Source organism: Molothrus ater, chromosome 7, assembly GCF_012460135.2.
Source record: "Molothrus ater isolate BHLD 08-10-18 breed brown headed cowbird chromosome 7, BPBGC_Mater_1.1, whole genome shotgun sequence".
NCBI lineage: Eukaryota > Metazoa > Chordata > Aves > Passeriformes > Icteridae > Molothrus > Molothrus ater.
Window position 1 is genome coordinate 31110380 of NC_050484.2, and position 22575 is coordinate 31132954.

Below are 22575 nucleotides of genomic sequence, written 5' to 3' on the forward strand. Positions count from 1 at the left end.
CACCCGAGACAGAGCTGAGTGTGATTTTAGAAGGGCGGAGAGCAGCACTAGGGTCATCAAACTCTGGTGGGTGCACTTTGAATACAACTATCACCTCTGCCAAGGACTGAAAGTGTCTTAAATCATGGTCACAACAACCACATGGTGTGAGGAGAGAAAGGTGATGTTGACCTTTTGTGCTGCAGTTGGAACTTGGCTGGCCATGGCCACTGACAAGAAGAGTCTCAAAATTACCAGCTGCAGCAGGGATGTGGGGCAATTTTTTTCCAGTGACTGCCCAGTTACACAGAGCTATGCAAAAGGAACTAATTCTAGAAGGACACCAGCTTTAAGGGAAAAGGGACTATTCCCATGAGGAGGCCATTCATGTGCCAGCCAGGGGACACCCTCCTCAAGGACAGCAAAGCAGGCAGACAGCCTCACCTGAAGCCTTGTGTGGACTCTGTGTCTTCCAGCTCTGACTCAGGTGCCGTTTTCATTGAGGGGTCTGAAGAGAGCATCCCCTACACCGTCATTTCTTCTTCCAAACAGTTAAAAGACAAATTCTGAGCAGTTCACCTGTGGCACTCATTTACACACATGAGCTCTATGAAGTGACACAGTCTGACCCTCAGCTCTGGCTGCTTTTTCACTCAGCATAAAGACCTTTTCATCACCCTTCAGAAGCACCTTTCTCATAGTGGGAACTTGTGCACCACATTTTGGGTTTTTTTTTCCCTCTGAAGGTATATTTTTATTTCACTAGAAATTCCTTTACTTTTTTATATTAAATTCCAGCTACACAACAGACTTACAAAGCCCAGAAAAAGTGGAATGAATTCATGCCTGTGTTCTTCAAAGACAGCAAATGCTTTCTTACTCCATTTAATATGATACTGCACATGCAGGAGCAGCCAGGCAAAGATATTAATATTATCACTCTGCTCCAGTAATTAATAGCAACTCCCTTCACAGCTCTAATAAGCTGGGAAACACATTTCATTTCTTTTCCTTTCCTGCTCATGAAATACTAATGGAAGAAGAATGGGTACAGGATTCTTGCAGTGACCTTGTGTTAGGACTGCAACTCCTTCAGACTGACCCAGAGACACCATGGAGCCATTAGGAGTTTCCAGCAGTAAATGGGATGGGACACTCACTAAAAATTTAGAGAGCATGCAGCTTAGTGAGGCATTTCAGTTCTATCACAACACATTATTAATGCCAATTATGGCATGAAAGATGCTAATGTGAGGTTCTTCAGAGAGCAGGCAAAAAACACTGATCAGTTCTGGAGAGAAGGTTTGTCTGAGTTACCAGTTTCCATGCCCAAGCACACATTGGTCTGTTGAAATTTTGCAACCAGTTTCTTTCTCTGTCACTTTCAGAGGTTCCTAGAGCTGTTAAAATGGAAAACTAGGCTCAATCTTCTGTCTCAGAAGAATAAATAGCTAATAAATAGGATAAAGACTCAAAGATACTATTGTAGACATATTTTCATATGTAATTTGCATAACTTTGCCTCTTCTCTTACCTTTGTATGGAAGAATGACACACAAACCCATGTGGAGCTTGGAGAGGGGTAGGGAAAAGGCAAGATGGTCATGCTAAGACACTGCTGGCTGGAGAGATACCAATAAAGTATCCATAAAGCAAAAGGAGAGTGTGTGGAGAACGAGGTTTATCTACCACACCAAAAGGCAAAAATCTCTCTTTAGATGCTGGCAGAATTTGTGGAAAGAAATACACTTGTCAAGTGCTAGATCTACACATCCCCAGAAGATAGGACATGAAATTTTGGGGTATCTTAAGAAAATTGTCACTAGCCCAAAACACATGAAAATCACATAATAAAGTAACAAAGCTCATTAGTACATGTTCACTAGTAAAATCAACTTAATAAAGTAGAATTATGTTTAATGTTGGTTTATTACTAAACAGCATCATATGAAATGATGAGCTTAAGACTAAAGTTCTCCCAGGAGTGTATTTTTATGCTTTGTTCAGTTTGCTTGTTTGTTTTTAAGCATGGAGATGCTGTTCATCAGTATGCAACTTAAAGGATGAACAAAAATAAAAACAGGATTTTAAAAGGAAAAGCAAAGTAAAAACTTAAGAAACAAATTAAGACATTAGAAAGAACATGCTGAGTAAAAACACCCTTGACTACCACATGTTCTCTTGGTGTTTATTTTGCTGGGGATTTCTGCTGTATGGGAGCCATCACTAGCAAATTAATCACATCAGATTTCTAAGAGGATAAAGTGTCCTCTTCCAATAAAAGCAAAGAGAAGTTCTCATTGAAAAGCAAAACAAGAAAATAGGGTTTGACTTTCTCCCTACATAACTACATTGCCATCCCATGGAACAGTACCAGTGGCAGAGGCACTGGGCCTGAATTACAATGAGCAAATCCAGGTTACTGGAAGAGATCTTATCTCAATACTTGGCTGTCATGAGAAATATGAGATCAAAAAGCTGCTGAAAAATCTTTTAAATGGCCAATTTAAAAGTTTTTTAAATGGCCAATTTGAGTAAAAGTTATTCTTGTAATTTTAATTGTACCAGTAAGATGGTTACAAGTTTAACCAGCCAAGGAGAAGAACTTGCACAAGACAAATATGAAGCTCTGCTGAAATCAGAGGTTTTTCACAACAGTAAAGAATGAAGAATATCAGATATTTAGTACTGATATCAGGCTCATGTGCAAAATCACAAGAAGTATTTGAGATATGATTTTTTTGTACAGGGCAAAGCTTTTGCTTAGGAACCCCTAACAGAATGACAGCAGGCAGCAAATTAAATGTTAATTATGTATTAACATAACTTACTCCAACATCAGCTGCCACATTCATCCTCAGCTGGAAGACATCTACTTTCCCCACTTGCAACTTCCTCTCTTCAGCCATAGCCACGGGGACTGTTACAATCTATATTCACATATGTCTTTCAGCACAAAGACAGGATTCTGAAGTATTATGAAAGGTTGGTTTATGTGCATGTTAATGTATGCCCATGAATTATGTAAGTGCAAAGAGAGCCAAAAAATATATCATAGAATATCTACCTACCTACCTCTATTCACATTCTATGAATGTGAAGCCGCATTCAGTGTGGCTTCACAGGAGAAAGGTGACAGCCACAATTCACACATTTTAGGTTTTGACTGCTCTTAAGTAGCTTCACATCTTTTTGCTTTTATGTGTCTGTTGGCAAAAAAGGTTTGTACTCCACCAAAGGGGGATTTTCAATCTAGATTAATAACTTATCAGATCCATAAGAGCAAAACCACAAGAAAAAAGCTCCTTGTGAAATGTGGGATAGCAATATTTGCTCATTAAGAATCTTGGTTTATTTTTCTCCAGTGATGCTGTAATTCTATAATTCATTTCCTTTATCAACAAATAACTTCCCTCTGCGTTTCTTCTTGGAAACTATAAATGAAGCAAATTCCATTTTTAATTTCACATGGTTTCAGTAACAGATGCAGGCATGTATCTGTCTTTGGACAAGTTGATAATCCTCCACAAAATCTGAGTATGTTAGGACTCTGCCCATCTATACTTCACTAATCCTAAACCTCACAGTTTAGAATCACAGGTAGAATATTTACCTGCAGAACTGCAACAAAGGCTTCTTCTTGCCTTTTTCTATATTGGTAGGAAATTTGAAGAAAACCTTTATAGCAGTAACATAAAATATTTTTACTTTTTTCACTCATAAGAGGAAGTTGGGAATTATATGCACAAACAGTATTGTCAAACTTTTTCCTTTTTTTTTCTCATGTGCATATTTCAGCAATTAGAAGTTACAGGTGTCATATACCCAGGCATGGGAAAAAAAATGTGATACTTGACATTTACTTTTGGTTTGTGGGTTTTACCCTTCCAATTAAAATAGTTCTCCAAAGACGTCTCTACTAGCTATGCCTTTTAGAGTCATAGAAGCAGACTTCCTGAATAACTGGGAAAGATTTTGTATGACTAATTGGATAAATTTGGATTTCCCCTATATAGTCTCCTCATTTCTGGAGCTGAAAACCATCAGTTGTGTTTTGACAGAGGCTTATGGTCAATGAAGAATCTCCTGAGCACAGTGCTGCACTATGCAATGCTTAAACACCAGATTTTATACATGGTAGCTCCTCTTCAAGAACAAAAGATATTCATGATATTTTAAGCACAAGAAAATTTATCGAGGGAATTAGGTTTAGAAATGAGCAATTTTCATGCAGGCTTAAATAATGATTGAGATAACAGACTGCAAAAAACTGAAATGCAAACTTGAAACACCAAAACCCAGAAAATTCATAAAATAGCCTTAGAATGGTGGTATCTGTCCTATTTATATGTCCTTGAGTTGTAAATACAGATAAGTTCTTTAAAGTCTGACATGTGAAAGCTTAACACATGAGAGCTCAAACTGAAGAAAACAAGCCTACACAGTGATTCCTGTCAGAAACCATTAACTTCACCTGCCAAAAAAAGCCACTGTTGTTGCTGAAACAATCCCCAGGAATACAGTTCACCACTTATAAAGAGGGCTGCACACTTAGCACAGAATTTCTCTGTTAGGTCTTTCAGCAGTGCTGAGACACACAGAAATGCCTGTAGAGAAATATTCCCATTTTAGTGCTGCATTACACGAGGTGGGTGGAACATACCCATGTCAGCAGCACTGTTAGAGCTGCTCTGTGACCAAAATTGCCTTGAGTATTAAATTAACTGCACGAGTTGTACTTGAAGGGACTGATGGGGAAGAATATAATTCCTGGAATTAAAAATCTTATTATGTATTTGTACATCAAAACCTGCCTAATAAATGGAAAGAAACTCCAGCCTGTCTAAAACTTCTCACCATCTCACAGGATAAAATATGCAAGACATAAATAAAAGATGCAAACTATTTTCAATATCCCTAGATATTCTATATGAGTGAAATTTTGTATTGTTTGGGGTTTTTAAAAAAATTTTTATCAATAGAATCATCTCAGAAAGATGCTTAACCTAGCAAGACAAAGAAAGGAAATACCCCAAACCTCTGCATCAATCCCAGAGTACTGGCAGTAGACTGACAGGAGGATAAAGAGACAAGTGTTCACAAAAATGTGTGGAAAACATTCCTGGTGTGATCACCAGGAAAATACAAACATTAGATAGATAGATAGATAGATAGATAGATAGATAGATAGACAGACAGACAGACAGACAATAGATGGATGGATAGATAGATGGATGGATGTCTTCAGTTGGCTGATGTAACCAGAAGGAAATTCTGCAGTTCACAGCTCATTGCAATCGAACTTATCTACAGAAAACAAGCAGTCTACAAAACATTAGATTGGCCTAAAAATTAATTACACCCAGCAGAAAAAATTTGATTTATCCAGATTAGTTACTAAAATGCCCACAGGGGGCAGATATAATCTTTCCTTAGAAATGAATTAAAGATCCGATTCCAAGTGTCATGCTTTGAACATATAATCAATACTCCCATTACTAAAATTTCCACTGTGAACTTCCTTAAAATGATATCAGCCAGCATAATTTTGAAATCTGAAAGAAGAGCTGACAAGAGCAAAGCCTGCAGTTATGCACAACAAAGGCACTCAGTTCACCTCAATAGATGTAACTCCATTGCAGCATGCACACATTTTCCAGCCACCTCTTAGGAATTACATGCCATGGGAGCACACAACAGACACAGCCAGGTGTATCACCTGCAAATGAGAACACTTCTATTTCATGGACATAATGTTCTACAATAAGAGATGCCCACAAGGAGTCTTCAAAGATATTTAAGTCATTGCTTTTGCAACATCAATGCCCAACAAATTTGATTAACAAACTGATAACATGCAATCCACCACTTTAAAATCATACTTTTTTTCTTAATTAATCTATTTATGTCTTTTTCATGAGGCATCCATCCAAAAGGTGCTAGAGAAGCCAAATAAGTAAAATAATAATGATGACTTCATATCTGACCCTGAATAGTTTCAATTAGTATTGCAATTTAGGACTTATGGTATACTGGGGCTAGAAATTTAACCTGCTTGAAAAATACAAAAATTACAAACCAACAGATTTTCTGCTTTTTACAGAGATAGCACTGCACTGTATCAAGAACTTCTCATTTTCTAGTAATCCTTCCATACATTTTAAAAACCTGTGCACTGTCTCATCCTATACACCAAGGGTCTTTCTAAGCTTAAAAACTCAGGGACTTAACTGCACAAAAAGAATTCTGCAATTCTATTCTCCTCCATTTGATGACTAAACTGAGAAACTTAGGCAGTGGAAACTAGAAATTAAAAAAGAAAGAAGACAAAAGATACCTAATACTGGGTTTATGAGCAAGGTTTTTCTCCAACTGTTTACAGCTATGCTCTCCCTTTCTTCTTTGTTCTAAATGCTAGTCCTTAACAGAGCAATTTGTAATCGAGCAGCAAAAACTCTAAAAAATGTAAATATAACTCTAAGAGCAAAAACACCTTAAAATTATAAGATAGATGGTTAATGCAACTGCAAATTTGTCTCTAAAGAAGATAAACCTTCAAACATCCAGTCTGAGATGCACATGAGACAGATGTGGTCTATATGCAGTCAGTTCTCAAAAGTCATTGCCATGACAAGTTTGTAAATTATGAAAATTTTAAAAATTGAACTAAAATGGTGAGGAAGGAAAGACAGAAGATGAGTAAAACTTGGATATTAGTTTTTAAGTCAACAATAGCATTATCACAACTTGCAAATGAGATTAAGAAAGCTGTCAGAACACTTTTGCTGCAGTGGAACTAGCCCATGATAAATATACAAAATTATTATAATAAAAGTATCTAAATCATGGGTAAATTTAATTTGTGGCTTGCATAAATCACACATTGCTACATATCAGAGTTATGTGCTTTCCATGGCATGAAAAATTATGAGATTTCACATAAAACACAAAGAAGGAACAGCTCCTCTGACCAACATTCCAAGGTCTCCAAAAGGGGTCTAAAGACCTCTTAAAATTGATTGCACACAAGTATGAACTCTTTCAGTATATAATCAGCTTTATGAACTTTACCGTATCATTCATCTTAAATTCTCTCAGACTTAAGACAATCAATAAGAAAAGTTTCTCCAGAAAGATGCAATACCTGCAAACAGCCTCTCTTAGCATGAAATTAAAGTCAGGCTCCAGTGAGTAGGCTCTGCTGGGCACACTCCTCTGTGGCACGTTCCGGAACATTGCCGGTTCCTTTTTCTGACTTGGACAAATGACTTCTCACAAAGGGCTACTCAGCAACTGAGCTGCTTTTTAAAAAAGCATCAACGTGGCCCCACACTGAGCAGAGACTCTTCTGCATGAAGCCTTCATTACTCATACATTTCAAATCTGTTCCATTAGCACACGGGACATCAGAGCCACTCATTCTGTCTGGTGCTCTGTTCCAAAGTCAGCAGAGCTCCTGTTGCCACTTGCTGCTGGGGAAATCAGGCTTTTTCTTCACCACATGTTAGCCAGTGACTGACCTACATCAGGAAGAAGAATGAATCTTCCACTAATCCACATCCTAATAGCCAGACTTTCTTAAACCCCAAACAGGAAAGCCAGACATGTGACAAGAAGAGTTATTCCTGCCCCCACCTTTCATTAATATTCCTGTTCTTCAACTCCTTTTTTTCATATCCTTTTTTCCCTCTTTGCAAAAATACATCAGAGCAAATTAATGACATTTATAATAATTTACTGTGTTCAGAAATTAAAAAGATATGATCTGCCATTACTCTGTTTATCAGGAAGCGAGGTATCTCTGTTGCAGTATTTAATACAATAAACCTTTTAAATCAGCTTTAAAGAACTCAATCAGAACGTGCTTGCAGTGAGTAATATTCTGTACTGGACCTGCAAGTTGTTTATTGACATAGCATCATCTATGCCACATTGAAATTTGAAACCCAAACTTACACAGTGGATTGATTTTTTTTTCCCCTCTCCAAAGGTTCTTAATCCGATTTGGAAGCCTGCAGACTTAGACCAGGTGAGCAGAGCTTTCATCTTCTTGATTTGTGAGAAAACTGGTGCTGACTTAAAACTTCAGTGGACAGGCACCTTTGGAAATATGTGTCAGGTATTTTTCAATTTAGGGTCTTTAGAAAATTATTTGTAAAAGGTCTTGTATAATCAGTAGCATACTGGTGGTTAGACCATGGAGCTTGGAAATTCAGATAGAAAAACATTTTCCTGACATCCAACAGTGTTCTCTCCTATTTACCCCATTTTTCATGTTCAGTTTTAATACTTTTTAGTATTTTTAATATTAATTCAATGCTGCGTAATAGGCTTGATCAACTGCTACTTCCCTTTCTTTTTCAGGCAATGCCTGATGAAGAACTCAATCCTATTACACACCTTATGAAGTTCATCAGAGTCAAGATTGGGATCTTTTGTCTCAGGTGTGACATTTCTTTACTGAAAAAAAAAAGGATTTACTTTGCAAAACATTGTGAATTCTGCAGATGAGAAGTCTCATGTATAAAAATGTACATAAATGTACGACAAATAAATTTGGTTTCCTTTACTAGTAGTTTCTTTGGCTGCCTCCACAGGATGCATGAAGATGGGGACTGAAATCCTCATCTCAGAAATTGGGTTATTTGGCTCTCAGCTACCCAGAGCAGCTGCTGGTGAGGCCCCAGGGACACCTCCTGCATCACAAACCCACGCAAGGGAGGCCCCCAGTCAATGCTGTAATGAAATCAAGACTTTTCCCTCTCAACCTTGCACTCCACTCATAAAAAAGGTGGCAAAACGAAGCCTTCTGTTCTGCCACTCCCCCTCAAAAATAAACACACAGATTTATCAGGTGGCCTGTTTATGAGGTTATTTTCTCAAAGGAGAGGAGCTGTTTCTACCCACATCCTACTGGGGAATTTAGTTTTGTTGTAAAACTCCTGAGGAAGCACTTCTGCCTGTTCTGAACACCTCAAATCTAAAAGAACCCTCAGAAACCCAAAAAATCCTGTAATAAATATTCCAAATGTGCTTTTTAAAATATCATTTAAAATTCCTGACAAGAAGCACTGCAGTATTTCCTTCCTCACTAAGCACAAGTTACCTGAATTTACCATTCTTGATTCTGGAGAGGGAGACAAGACAAAAGGAGCTGTCCCTTTCCCCACTCAGTTCCTCAGCACTGGCTGCTGCGGATCTATTTCAATAGGAGTGAGTTGGCTGGGTCAGAGCAAAGGCACACACTTTCTGTGCTAGAATCACTGTCTCTGCCCACAGATCCCATTTCATACCATAACTGCACAATTTTGATTAGTCACACCAGATTCAGGTGGACTGTGTTTTTTTGTTACCCACTCATCATTAGGAACACAGCACCAAAACACATGCTGGGTTACCCCAGAGGTCCACAAGGCAGATTTTATGTAAGCATCCATGTACAACTACTCTCAAAGACATCAGGTCTGATGATCAGCCACTGAGCATGGGGTTAGAAATAATGGGGTCAGTAGCCACTTGAAACATTTTTATGGCTTCCATTAAATGCAATCTGTCTGTGAAAGACTCGACATCTGTTTAGAGTTCATTTCTGTCTTTTCATTTGTGCATTTTTTTTCACCTGGTAGATGGACCAGATTTTCAGTTATCAAGGTTTTCTTTCACTGTTTAAATATTTCCCATCCTATTTCTTAATTCCATATATAATTTCACAGCAATAGTAGTTAGTGAATTGTTCAGAATTTATCTGTTGTTTGGCTGTGAAACGTCACTATTTTCATTTAGAAGACAACAGAGAAACAAATCCCAAGAGATTTTGAATCATTTTCATAATCTTCTTTTAAAGCCAACTGATTTAGGAACAGAAAAATAGAGTGAAACATGCTTCCACAAATATTTCTTCAGGTCAGAAACAAAAAATTTTAAGCTATGAGTATTCTGAATTATTAGATCATATTGTTTATTACACTTGTATCAGCTTCTGCAACACAAAACACAACCAATCTTTACAAATCTCTATTTCCATGGACCAGGAGGGCAAGGAAGCGATTATTACCATTTATGAAATTTTTTTCAAATGTAGATTTTAAATTTCAGACAGTGAGATTATCTCTCCTTGAAAGCACTGCTTCTCTTCCCAACATGCTTTGAGTGTCATTTCTGCAGGATCTGCATCTTCTTCACCCCAAGCAGTGCTGCAGCCCAAACAACCAGGGAGCTGGTGTCAATCCTGACCAGCAGCCCTGCACTGAGGAGCTCCCTGCAGTCCAGGGAATATTCCTTGGGGGAGCAGGGAATGGAGGATACACTGATGCAGACACCAGTTCTGGTGCTGTGTCACTCAATGAACACTCACAGATCAGCTACCACCCCAATCTGGACTTACCCTGAAATATTTTGGTGGGAGAAGGAGTGTTGTTTTTCTTTTTTAATTTATCTCTGCAGCTTCACAGGCTATTAGCTAACTGTAAAACCTGCACTTGTCTTGGAAAATTATAACAAAGCAGGTGAATCAAGTAAACTCTCAGAATAACTAAAATGTACTCGTGTGTATTACTTGCATTACTATTGCTGGTATGTACACACAACAGTAGATACATTTAGAGGTTTAACTAAAATTTTGAATACAAAACATTAGGAAATAAAAGATGATACTCATGATTTTTTAAATTTAATCCCAATGCATTTATGAAATCAAGAGCAATATAATTTACAGAATAACCAGCAATGTTTTGGGTTTGTCTGTGCAGCAGAAATAAGCAGAACTAGCACAAGAATTGGCTGGCACTCTTTAAGCATTAAATTAATCTCAATACTGCAGGACACAAATTTCTGTTAGAATTACATAAGACTATACAGAGACTAAACAAGATGCTTAAAATAAAATATATTCTTATCTACTATTTTTTATCTATGGGATAAAAAAACCACTGGCCCACTTCAACTTAAGCATCAGAATGAAATCACATCCTCAAAGGAATTAGTTAAACAGTCCTAATCCTTCATGTTCTAAATCCAGCACTAACTCTCAGATTTTATACTGTTTAATCTGAACAGTGAAGGGGACCATCATCTAGTTCTCTGAACAACATGATGATTAACCCTTCAAAATGAGAATCAAGGCACAGACCAAAGATTCAAGAAGAAGCTTCCAAGATTCCAACACTGCATCAGTACATTTAACCAGAAACATGACTAATCACAAGAGCATTCCCAAACAGCACAAACTCAGCAAATATCAGTCTGTTCTGAATGCAAGAATTAGAAAAATGGCCATTCAGAAACTCTGCTGGTGTTAGTCAGTATATATTTGTAAAAATAACCTGATAGAAGAGCAGAAACTGAGCAGTATTTATATGTGCTACAAATAGGAAGAGCTCAGTACAGAACAGGTGTGCAACACCTGGACACAAATATTCTACAGTAGGCATGGTGAGACCATGGAAGGAGTATGTGCCACAATTGTTCCTGACAAGGTAAAGCTTCTTGACCTAATTTAGGCACAAAAATTTCTGGGCAACAAACACCTATCAAATAAGTAGAGCAAGTCAAGAAAATACAGAAAGTGAACTAAATTACCTGGTTATAGTATGAATTACAAATTGTTCTCCACCACAGGCACGTTGGTTTGTATTTGTAACTAGATTAATATCCACATTAAAATGCCAGATTATTGTAAACAGAGACTGTATCTTTTAGATTCAAAACATTATTAACTACTCAATAACCTTCATAAATGGAGGGGGGGGGAGGGTTTGAAGAACCTAGACAAAATAATGAAGCAGTGAATTTTTCTCATAGCAAAGTATTTCATTTCATTAGGACTCCATCAATGCCAATACTGTTCTATAGCATGTGCCAACCTAATGATAAAAGGTTATTTCAAATTTTCATATACTCCAGATGGCAATGATTCAGAAAGAATCTCACTCTTTATTTCAGCAGGATTAGGAAACCTCTTATGACAGCCTCAATTGACATTTCTCATCCTGCCAGCACTACAATGGATCTTGGTGCCCGTGTTCCACACTGCAGTTGCCAGTATAATTGTACTATTACACACTGCTTGAGAATACACATATAGCACTGCAATAAACACTAAATATGTCATAAAATATGCAGCACAGGGCTCAAAGTGAAACACAGTCAAGTCTAGAACAGGAAAATATCATTCATTATTTTGCAATGCTATAAATTTCAGCTGAATGAAACCCAGACTATTTTAAATATTTTCACAAGGACACTCACTCAAGTACAAAACTAGTGAAACCAGTGACCCATTATTCTCCCCAGTACACACTAAAATTGTCAACAAATATTTCGGAAACAAATCCAAATGTTTGAAACTCAGCATTTTTTTAACATTTTACAGTAAATTCACACCAATATAAGAGACCCTCCCACTATACACTACTGCCTAGGCTTAGACAAAAGAAGCTCTTTTCTCAGTGAACAGCCAGGACTATGAAGTAAGAATAGAATTTGAGAGACATTTGCCTCTTAAGGAAGACATTGACAGCGGGATTGTTCTGTGGTTTTTCTCTGCACAGTTTGAGAATAAAAGCATAGCAGCAGCACACATTTGGAGTACTTGAGAAGATAAAGAAATACTTTGCCTTTAACAGAATTCATAAGATGAGATACACTTGCACTCAACAAGCCAATGGGAGGGATCTCCACTGTAGACCACTTTTAACACAAACTCACTTTGATGTGCTGTAATATTGACTGTAATTAAATCAATCAAGTCCCTGGCTTTTTAATCTACTGATTACCTTGCTCTGCCTTTACCTGCCTTTCATAAAGTAGTAGTGTTGGTCAGAACTTTGTTTTGTTACTGATTTTTCCAGTAAAGAGCAATATACACAAGGGCATTGTTACTTGCTTATAATCAATATGTGACCTATAAAGGATCAGCTTTCTCATGGTTAGTAGACACAAACTGGAAGGAATCTTCCAGATGAAGACAGTGCACAGCAATAAAAGCATAATCAACTCAGTGCCTACAAAAAGGCTTTAGGAGGAAGGATGAAACTTACAGCTAAAGACAGGAAAATTTTCAGTTTCCTTCTGATCAGGTGAGGCAGTGTCTCGACTCGTGCCACATTCATTCAATTAATAGACTGCAGCTTGCAGACACTGATAATACAGTTTAATAATCTAATCTGTACTCCTAGAGAATGAAGGCTCAGTTGAAAACACACAACTGGCTTGGATTTCCAGTTTTGGCATGATGCACACCTTTCTCTGCTATGTACAGACATGGAAAAATGGAAAATTAAATCCCACAGATATCGAAGAACAGAAACACTTGCAGAAAAAGGTATGTCAAGTTCTAAAATGCAGCACAACCTCCTGTGCCAAACAAGACTACAGAAATCCCTGTTCCATGCAGTATTAAGTCTCATGATCCCACATCTCCACCTAACCCCTTTTCTCATGACAAATGCAGCTCTTCCCTTGCATGCCACTTCCTTGATATCTGGAGTGGTGGTGAGAACCAAGAAGAGTAAAATCCCTTATCTTCCTAGAAAGCAATTGAACTGGGATTCAATTATCATGGAACAAAATGAAGCAAAAGAAAAATCTTCTCTAAGGTAAAACGTAAACTAAGAGTATGCAACAACATCCTAAAGGGCTAAAAGTGTTTTCTACAATGTGACTTGTTCTGAACTGGATTTGCAGTTTCTCAGCATCCTTTTGCAGCACATCCCTAATTATCTGGTTGTCACAAGAGGAGCTCATTGTTTGATGCAATACAATATTCTACTGACATCCTTTTGACAATGTTTTCAGGATAACCTATCTGTAGTTATTACACTGCATGATTAGAAGATGGATGTTTTCTGAAATACATATTTAATTAATGATACTTAACACACAGCTTGACTGAAGGGTACAGTACTGCCCAATTGGTAAAATTTGAGATTATGGGGCAGGCACTACACAGAGAATTAAAGCCACATTAAACTGAAACAATCATTCAAATCAATCTACATTTGCTTACAGTATCTGCAAACTGAAGCACACATTATGACCAAAGATAATCACATTAAGATTTTTGGCAATGCTCTACAATAGAAGCTATCTGAAATAGAAGACAGTTATTGTTACTAAATGGTGACAGAATCCCTGTAGAGTTAGGAGTTATAACAATATTAGTTATGTAAGTTGAGGATGATTAATGATACTGCAAAAATGATCAAGATGGTAGCAATTAACCGTTTTACAGGCAAAGCCCACAGTAATTACTGAGATGCCTTTCTGCCACAAGCCAGACATACCTTACTCTCATTGTTGCATTTTTGGTGCAATTACCTGGCACCTTTCAGGAGCTCGTGGGGATCTGGTCCACCAATCTTCCTTAATTGTTTGAATAGTTTGAATCATGTCAGATGACTTAAAACTGTTCAATTTGTCCCTCAGTGTTTCATTCTTGCCTGTTTCTTTGCCAGTGATATTCCCTCTACTAAGTGTAGATCTAAATCTGGGAGAATCAAAAGAGGGACCTCACAGCTGTCCTTGCAGATACTGATGGACTAAAACAATGCATCTTTTCTTTTTCAAATCCCATTTTCTCCTCTATATGATATATGTCAAGAAAATGAACAAGCAACATCCGTGCAGCTGAAACAAACTCCTTATGCATTCAGGAGATAAATCCCTGAGGACAGACTTGTAGAGTAACCATGAAAATGTAGTATCAGAGTAAGGCATGAATAATTAGAAGAACTAGGTCTATAAACCAATAAATATAAGGAAAAAATTCCATCCTGTTCTCTTAATGTTTATCATATACCCTGAGAAGCAAAACTCCACAAGAGTCTGCATCTAGCACAATATCTTTTCAGCTTTAACTATAGTCACTGCAACCTTTAATAATGATAATTGAAATGTGTGCACAGAGGCAAACAGACCCAAAATGTTTTGGTAAAACAATAAGATTAAAACTAAATTTTTAAGTTGCCCTGTCCAAATTTGAGCACTTAAAAACAAATGAACTGCTGCACAACCTGTTACATTAGAACAATATTGTGGAATAATTACAAGTTCCAAGATAAAATTAAAATTACCATAATAATTCTCCTGTGAAACAATCCAATCTATGCAGACTACGAATTGCTACTAGGTTGAAAAAACGCATTACCACCTCAAGTCAGGCAGATAAATAATTCTATTTTCATTACTTAGTGGAGATAATTAAAAGGTTATGCAGAGCAGGATGAAAAACTGATTATATTTGCAGATTATGTATTGGTCACATTCAAGGACCAGCTCTTTACCAGCATTAGAAAGCCAGCTATGCAAACTGTGGTAAAGATATGATTCTACAGAAGTTTCTTGCTGAGAAGAGCAGAAGTCCCAGTCTAAAGAGCCCATCTTGGGTACAACAGGTGGTATCCAGACAGGGACACCTTTGTGCCCATTTTCTGTACTGTTCTTGTACCACTTTCCTTTAGAGTACTTTTGTGAAAGGCCTTTTCTCCTCCCTGCCTCATACATACTCCAAAACTTGGCTACAAATTGAGACAAAACTAAGTATTCCTCTATTACTCTACTCAGAGAGACAACAGTCAGGATTTCATGATCTTCTCCTCTTTCCCACAAATTGGTATCTTTCTACTATTTAAGGTACTAAACTCCCAAAAGTACTTGGAACACACTTTTCCTTCTGCCCTTAATGAGAGATGAATCATAGAATGGCTTGGGTCAGAATGGTTTGGGTTGGACAGGACTTCAGAAATCACCTACTCCCAACTCCCCCACCATGGACAGGGGATGCCACCCACTAGATCAGAATCACAGAAGTCACCCCAGAATCTTAAAAAGGATGAGCACTTTTCAGCATCAGACTTTTATCTGCTTGCAATTAAAATGGGAATGTAGGCTCCCTGGTTTAGTTTGATGTAAAACTGTAATGGTAAAACATAGACTCAGTCAACCAATGAACCTTTGAAGATTCCAATCATGTTCATAAAAGAGAAGTATAACTATGAAGATCATTTGACTTTATGTCAGCTTTTTAATCATATTATTCACTCATGGTTTAATTTGCTCTGTGCCTACCACCATCAATCTGAATGCACACCACTGCCCATTAATGTTACATTTACAGTTTACAAGTTTTATAGTGCAGAAAAATTACTAAAACAAGCCACCACAAGCATCGAGCAGGAAAACAACCATAAAAACTGTGATCATGAACTCACATTTCTCTCTGATCCATTAGTAAAGAGGAACAGTCTATAATCTGAAAATTTCACATTGAGCGTGGTTTTCAATCCTTTGACAAAAGAAACCACAAGTCTGAGAGGATCAGTGATCTAAAATGGGATGAATCCATGCGGTTTGGGTAGCAATTAAAGCTAATCATGAAATCAGAGGATCAGTCTTATTGATATTGATTTTAAATGTGTGTGTCTTACCGACTCTCCAGGGCCAATACTCACTTTGAAGAAATCAAAGTGTGGACACAGAAATCAAAGTGTGGACATCTCATGTGTGACTTAGTGGAGCATAGGAAAGACCCCAGACTGTGCAATGGAGGTTTGAAAATTGTTCCATAACCTCCATATCAGGAAGGGATCATTAATAGAAAGTGCCATTGTACAACCCAACAGGGTAGGACAAGAAGGCAGAGAGACGTGGTATTACTGGGTTGGTGTAAGAAAAAACTCTGCTGGACAATCCTGTAGCTCAAATGATGCTTTAAAAAAACCAAACAGCCTTTTATTTTAGCAGACATCCATGACAGAGCCTAAGAGAACATTTGTTCTTTGCTGGCCTTTTTTCTCACCTGCTCTTACCTAGTTTAAATTTAATCAATTTATGGGGACATAATTTCTATTTACACTGATTTCTTTGAATTGCTGGGTTCAAAAAGGTAAATGACAACAAGGTTTCAAAGGTGACTCTCCATAATATTATTTCACTGTAAAGATTTAAGGTTTTTATCACCACACTTTTTGGTATTTCCTCCATTTCCTCTTTAATATTCTTTGCTATACAGGTATTATGAAATGTAGATATTTTTCAAAAGACAAAGGTACACAGTCTAAAGTAAGGAATTTCCCATGTTCAGGTTCAGAAAGATGGATCTGATTTTTACATTAATAAACTACACTTGAAGACTTCTATCCCAATGAAGCAGGAAGCAGAATTTCATGTCTGAGAAATCAGTAAAAGGCAATAGATGCAAACTTGCAGAAATACAAGCATGATGCATCCTGTGAGCACACAGACAAACACAAGCCAGACACAGGATTTCCTGAGCACACAGATCACCATGCTTTTGCCTCTGGAAGATACAATTACCAATTTCCCTGGTCCCATGCAAGAAGCTTTCAGCAGCTAAGGGCTGTCAGGAAATACCACACATGATTCACCAGGGCTCTGGGTACTGAAACAGGGCTGGCTCTTCATGTAGCCTCAGTGCCTTCAGAGTCCACAGAAAATGGAGAACTGCAGGTCCCTTCCTGTGCATCTTGAATAACACCTGGAGCAAAGCAATCCCTGGCTCTCTGAAAGTGCTACACAAGTCAATATACTTCAGGCAATAAAATCTGCTACAATTTCTGGTCCTGGCAGGAGTTCTGTGTTTCAGGTTTACCCTGGTTCTTCAGTTGCTCTCTGCAGTCACTCTGAGCTCATTGCTTTTGTTCTTTCTCAGCTTCAGTATGAAAGTATTATTTCGACCTGATGGTTTCTAATATGAGAATGACAACTTTGTTTTTGAAGAAAACTGAGCCACCACACTCATTGAAGGTATTTCTCATGTGCATGTACTTTCAAAACCATCATATTCATACACTGAACTAAAGAGTGGAAAAAAATGGGTCTAGTATCAAAAGTGACAAAATTTTCATTTTACTTTTTGTTGGTAAAACAACAGGAAACCAGCATATTTAGTACAAAGCAGCCCAGAAACTGATGGGGTCAAACTCCATAAAAACTTCAGACAGTCTCCTCTTTGGGCTTAGTTTCACAAGTTTAGTAAAGCCATTCCTTTATTTTCTGTTAGATGAAAACTATTCACACAAAAGCTCCTGGATCTTAGAATGGTTCTTGACAGTTCTGAGTAACTGTTATAGATGAAATATGTACCTAAGTGTTGTAGATGCACATAAATAAAAATTCTAATGTAATCACTCCAACAGTGTTAATCTAAAAGAAACTTCATTCTTTAACTCTGTCAATTCTAATCAGAAGGTAAGATCAATACCCTAAGCAGTAGGTCAGAGCCCCAGCAAAGCAGCATGCACACCATGTCCTGAGGCTTGTAGAGCTCAGCAGCTTCCCCCACAACCCTGACACCCACCCTGCTCCTCAGGTGGAAGAGCCAAGAGTGAAGGAATGAAGTTGTACCTGGGAAGAAGGTATGGGTGGGAATAAATGTTTTTAGTTTTGTCATTGTTTATTGCTACCCTACGCTATATCTAATTAGCAATAAATTAAATTAGTCTTTAACAAGTCAAATCTTTCCCCTTCATGGTAACTGGTGAGTGAGTTCCTGTTCTTTTTTGCTATTCTTTTCTCCCCCAGCTCTCTTGAAGACAGTGAGTGAGGGAGTGGCTGGGCGGGCACCTGGCAGCCACTCAGGGCCAGCCTTCCCCATGTTTGACAGTGCCCATCCTGCAGCTGGCAGCAAGGCAGGAGAAGATGAACAGGAGAGACACCCCAGACATGGAGAACTCACTTGTGTGTCACACTCACTCACCCGTTCTCCTCCTCATGACATTTCATACAGGATCAGCTCATAAAATCCAGTGGTATCTAAAACCACAGGGCAGGATGATAAGGTCAGCCTTTGATACAGACTCCATCTCTGGCCCAATTCTCGTACAACACCCCTACACACAGGCCATGCAGGGAGAATGACAGGAGGTCACTGCAGAGCTACACAAAGGAGAATTGCAGACAACTTCCTCTGTAATCTCCCTCTGAGAAAAGGACAGAGCACCTACTGACCCCTGCTATGACAGAATCAAAGGAATGCCATCCACGGCTGCCAGGAGAGCATTTTAATCTCCCCAGAAATTAGAATCAAATGTTATTAAAGGTTGACATTAGGCAAGGTGACCAAAGAGCTCAGCTGGTGTGTACTTCCCAGACATGGCCTCAGTTGGGTGTGGGTTACCAGCCATGGCAGTAAGGCCACACAGGTGAAAGCAGGTGTGACCTCCAGATTGAGCAGATCCTGGATATTACAATGTGATGCCTCCACATCAACATGCTGATGCAATGCATAAAAATGTCCTTATCACAGCTGCAAGGAGAACAGTTATCATTCCCACTCACCTGTTGACAAGACAGAGTGGAGCTAGGGGAATTACAATAATTGGAAAATACATGAAGGATGTGCCTAAACCTACAACCACACTGTTCTTTTATGCCAAATGTTGTAGCAGTGATTTTTCCCTTGTCAGAAGCAACAGGCTTAACCCTACACTCAATACTAAAGGAAGGGGAATATACAGTCTAATGAGAATTGCACTCATCCCATTCACAGGGCCCTGGTAGATCAAACAAGGATCATTTCCTACTTTTCCAATAACATCTTAAAGCCTGAGGCAATTTTCCAGTCACAGACATTGGTACCAATAAACAACACAACTTTAACTGAAATAGTTTTTGAAATTTACCCAAAAGGGATTTTAAGATTTGATAATGGGGTCTTCCATTACTGTTTCCAAATACACTTTATAATAGTGTTTATTGAACTTGTTTCATTCAGACCAAAATAGTGATCAAAGTAACTTAAGTAAAGCTACTTTTACTGCTTTCACATTTAATCACAGTTTAGTCACCTGAACTGTATGCATTCCACAGACAACAAGTTCTACTGCTTACTGATGTACAGCAGGGAAATGCAATCAATTTATATTGTGTCTATTAGTGTGCTTTTTACAATGATACCATAAATCACACCTACTGCTGTGGGCAGAGTTGCTGTATTTCTGTTCCTACTGTTGCAGGAAAATGCTGAAAGCAGGAAAAGCACAGCTGAAACCAACAACAAGGAGGTAAATGAGACACAGTGTACAACAACAAAAAAGGGAAACTCAGACTGCATGGCACTGTCTTGGAAGAAACTGGGCTGATTTCTTTTTATAGGGTAGATCTCTGTGCATTTAAGAATTGTACAATGCCATGCCAAAAAGAACCTTATGGAATTTAACAGTGGCAGCGAAGCAACAGATCTCAGTGGGTTTAAGAAAGAAAACATCAAGTATTTCAACTCAAGGCGAGATTATACTATGGCAATGTAAAGATAACAGCATCCAACTACAGTGTAAAAACCCAACTTGAGCATTAAATATTTTTCCTGCAAGGTTTCTCCACACCTCAAACATATTTCATTGCTAATAAAATTAAAACGCAGATTTAAAACTACATGGACACACATTACAATTCTGGAAAAGAAACTTCAGTTTGAAAGCTCTTTCAGCAGGTGTCACATATTTATCAAACTAACTACTGTGTCACATTAAGGCTCTGGCAGATTTATGCAGGTGTTAAGAAAGAGAACTTCGATTTATTTCAAACTACTAGGCTGAAATATTGCTTACTTGGTAACAAGAGAAACTTCATTCAATAAGAAACCCCTCACCTTCTGAAGTCCTCCATCTCAAACCATATGCTCATGTGACAGATTAGAGTTTCCCCACAATTTCATTTCGGAATAGGGAGTGTTGCTCTCCTGATTACAAAAGTCAACTTACAGATTACCACCAACTATTATATTTCATTCTTTCCATCATGCAAAGAAAATAGTCTGAAATGTAAAGAAATATGTAGAAAACATGTAGAAATGTCTAGGTAAATCCTCTCAGTTCAGGAATTACACATACTTAAAAGATTTATGCTGTAGTATATGTTCTTACATATCCATATCTGAAAGATAGAATGTTTGAGTCCAAAATATTATTCTCTAGTCATCTTCTTCACTTGTTTTTAACATTTCCTCCCATCATCATTTGTCTTGTCCTGTTTAATTGTGCTCAAATTAAGCAAAGGTTGCAAATCCTTCAAACAATACAGAATCTCTAGGCAGCACAAGATTATCCAGCTTCCAGTTCCACTGTTTGTTCAAACAGGATAAGAAAAAATAGACTCATTTAGAGAGAAAGTCTGTTTGTATAAGCAAATATCTTAATATTCTACTAAAATCAGCAAAAATAACCCTTAATATTCATCATAATAAAATGTTGTAATATAAAACAAAATATTTAAGTGACATATTCTCTTCCTAGTATCTGGCCTACACTAAAATAAAGCCACAGCCTGATGAGGCCAGCAGGAATTTTCCTCACTGGAATAACATGGCTAACCAAGCTGCCATTAATGAAAGATGATATTTAAGTTTGCCTTCAAACAGTTTAGCCAATGTGCAGACAGCCTTAAAAAGAACATAATGCTGATTTAGAGGGCCTTCACCTTTATCTAAATCAGAGGGACAGACATAAAGAGACAAACAACTTTAATTCTAAGAACTTGTGTCCCTCTGCTTCTCGATAGACCCAAGCACGCTCAACTGCAAATAGAAGTGAAAGAAAAAGAATGGATTAATTTGAAGATAGTGGACTTCAGGGATCCTGACTAATAAAATAGTTTTTCTTTTCAGAAACACAGTAGAAATGAATCAGACCACTGCAGTTCCACAGGAATAATGAAGAGCTCTCTTGAAAAGATCTGAATATGCATCAGTTAAAATTTTATGAAGGTACTGGGAGCATCACTCTGGAGACTGGCTCCCCCTCACCCCTTCTTTTCTTAACCATGGCTCCATCACCTCCAAAGTTAATTTCACAGGTTTCTAGCTATTGCAGCAATAATACTGTTCTAAAATCAAGACCCCAGGAAATTCTTCCTTAAACAAAGATTGATATACTATAGAGCAAAATATTCTAACCAGGAATACTCATGGGGTGGATTTATTTTGTGTACATTACTCCAGGAGTCTCATCAGAATAAGTAAAATTGAAACCGAGGATCAATGAAGAGGAAAAACAGAAAACTAAAAAAGAAATATCCTTAGCATTTTTAATGGAGATTTCAGAATTAACTGAACACTAAGGATTTTTGAAATAGTTTTTTTGAATTCTGCAGAGAATTAATGCAAATTTTTCCAAACACAAAATAACAGAGGAGAACAAATTTTATTAATGCTGTCAATGGTTTTTGCTGTGTTGCCTAGAAACCCAGATTCAAATCAGAGGAGCAGCATGGCAAACACCAAGGAAATAAGGAAAAAACCACAAAAAATGCCCAAAGCAGAAAACTCTAAAACCCCCAAGAAACCTAACCAATAATAAAAAAAAACCCCTCCAAGTTTTTTTCACCTTAATTAACTGAACTTGAACTTTTAACACTTCAGTGCTAAGGGAAGGAGTTAATATTCAGCCTTGATGGAAAATATACATGAAATTCCATTGTCTCTTTTGATTTTTTGGATTGTTTTGTTTCTGTGCACATGACCAAAACAATGAAAAAAATCCATTGGCTGTACAAGATCTCATCATGCATCATGAAAACAATAAATAACTCAAATCCTTACTATTATCATACGAATGGTTTGTGTTAATCTCTGTTCTAAGC

General features: G+C 37.6%; 1 protein-coding gene across 1 annotated transcript in view; it reads right to left on the minus strand.

Annotated features, from left to right (window-relative positions):
* NCKAP5 (NCK associated protein 5) overlaps nucleotides 1–22575 on the minus strand; it is a 379983-nt gene that overhangs the window by 151057 nt on the left and 206351 nt on the right. The gene's annotated exons all lie outside the window — the stretch shown is intronic.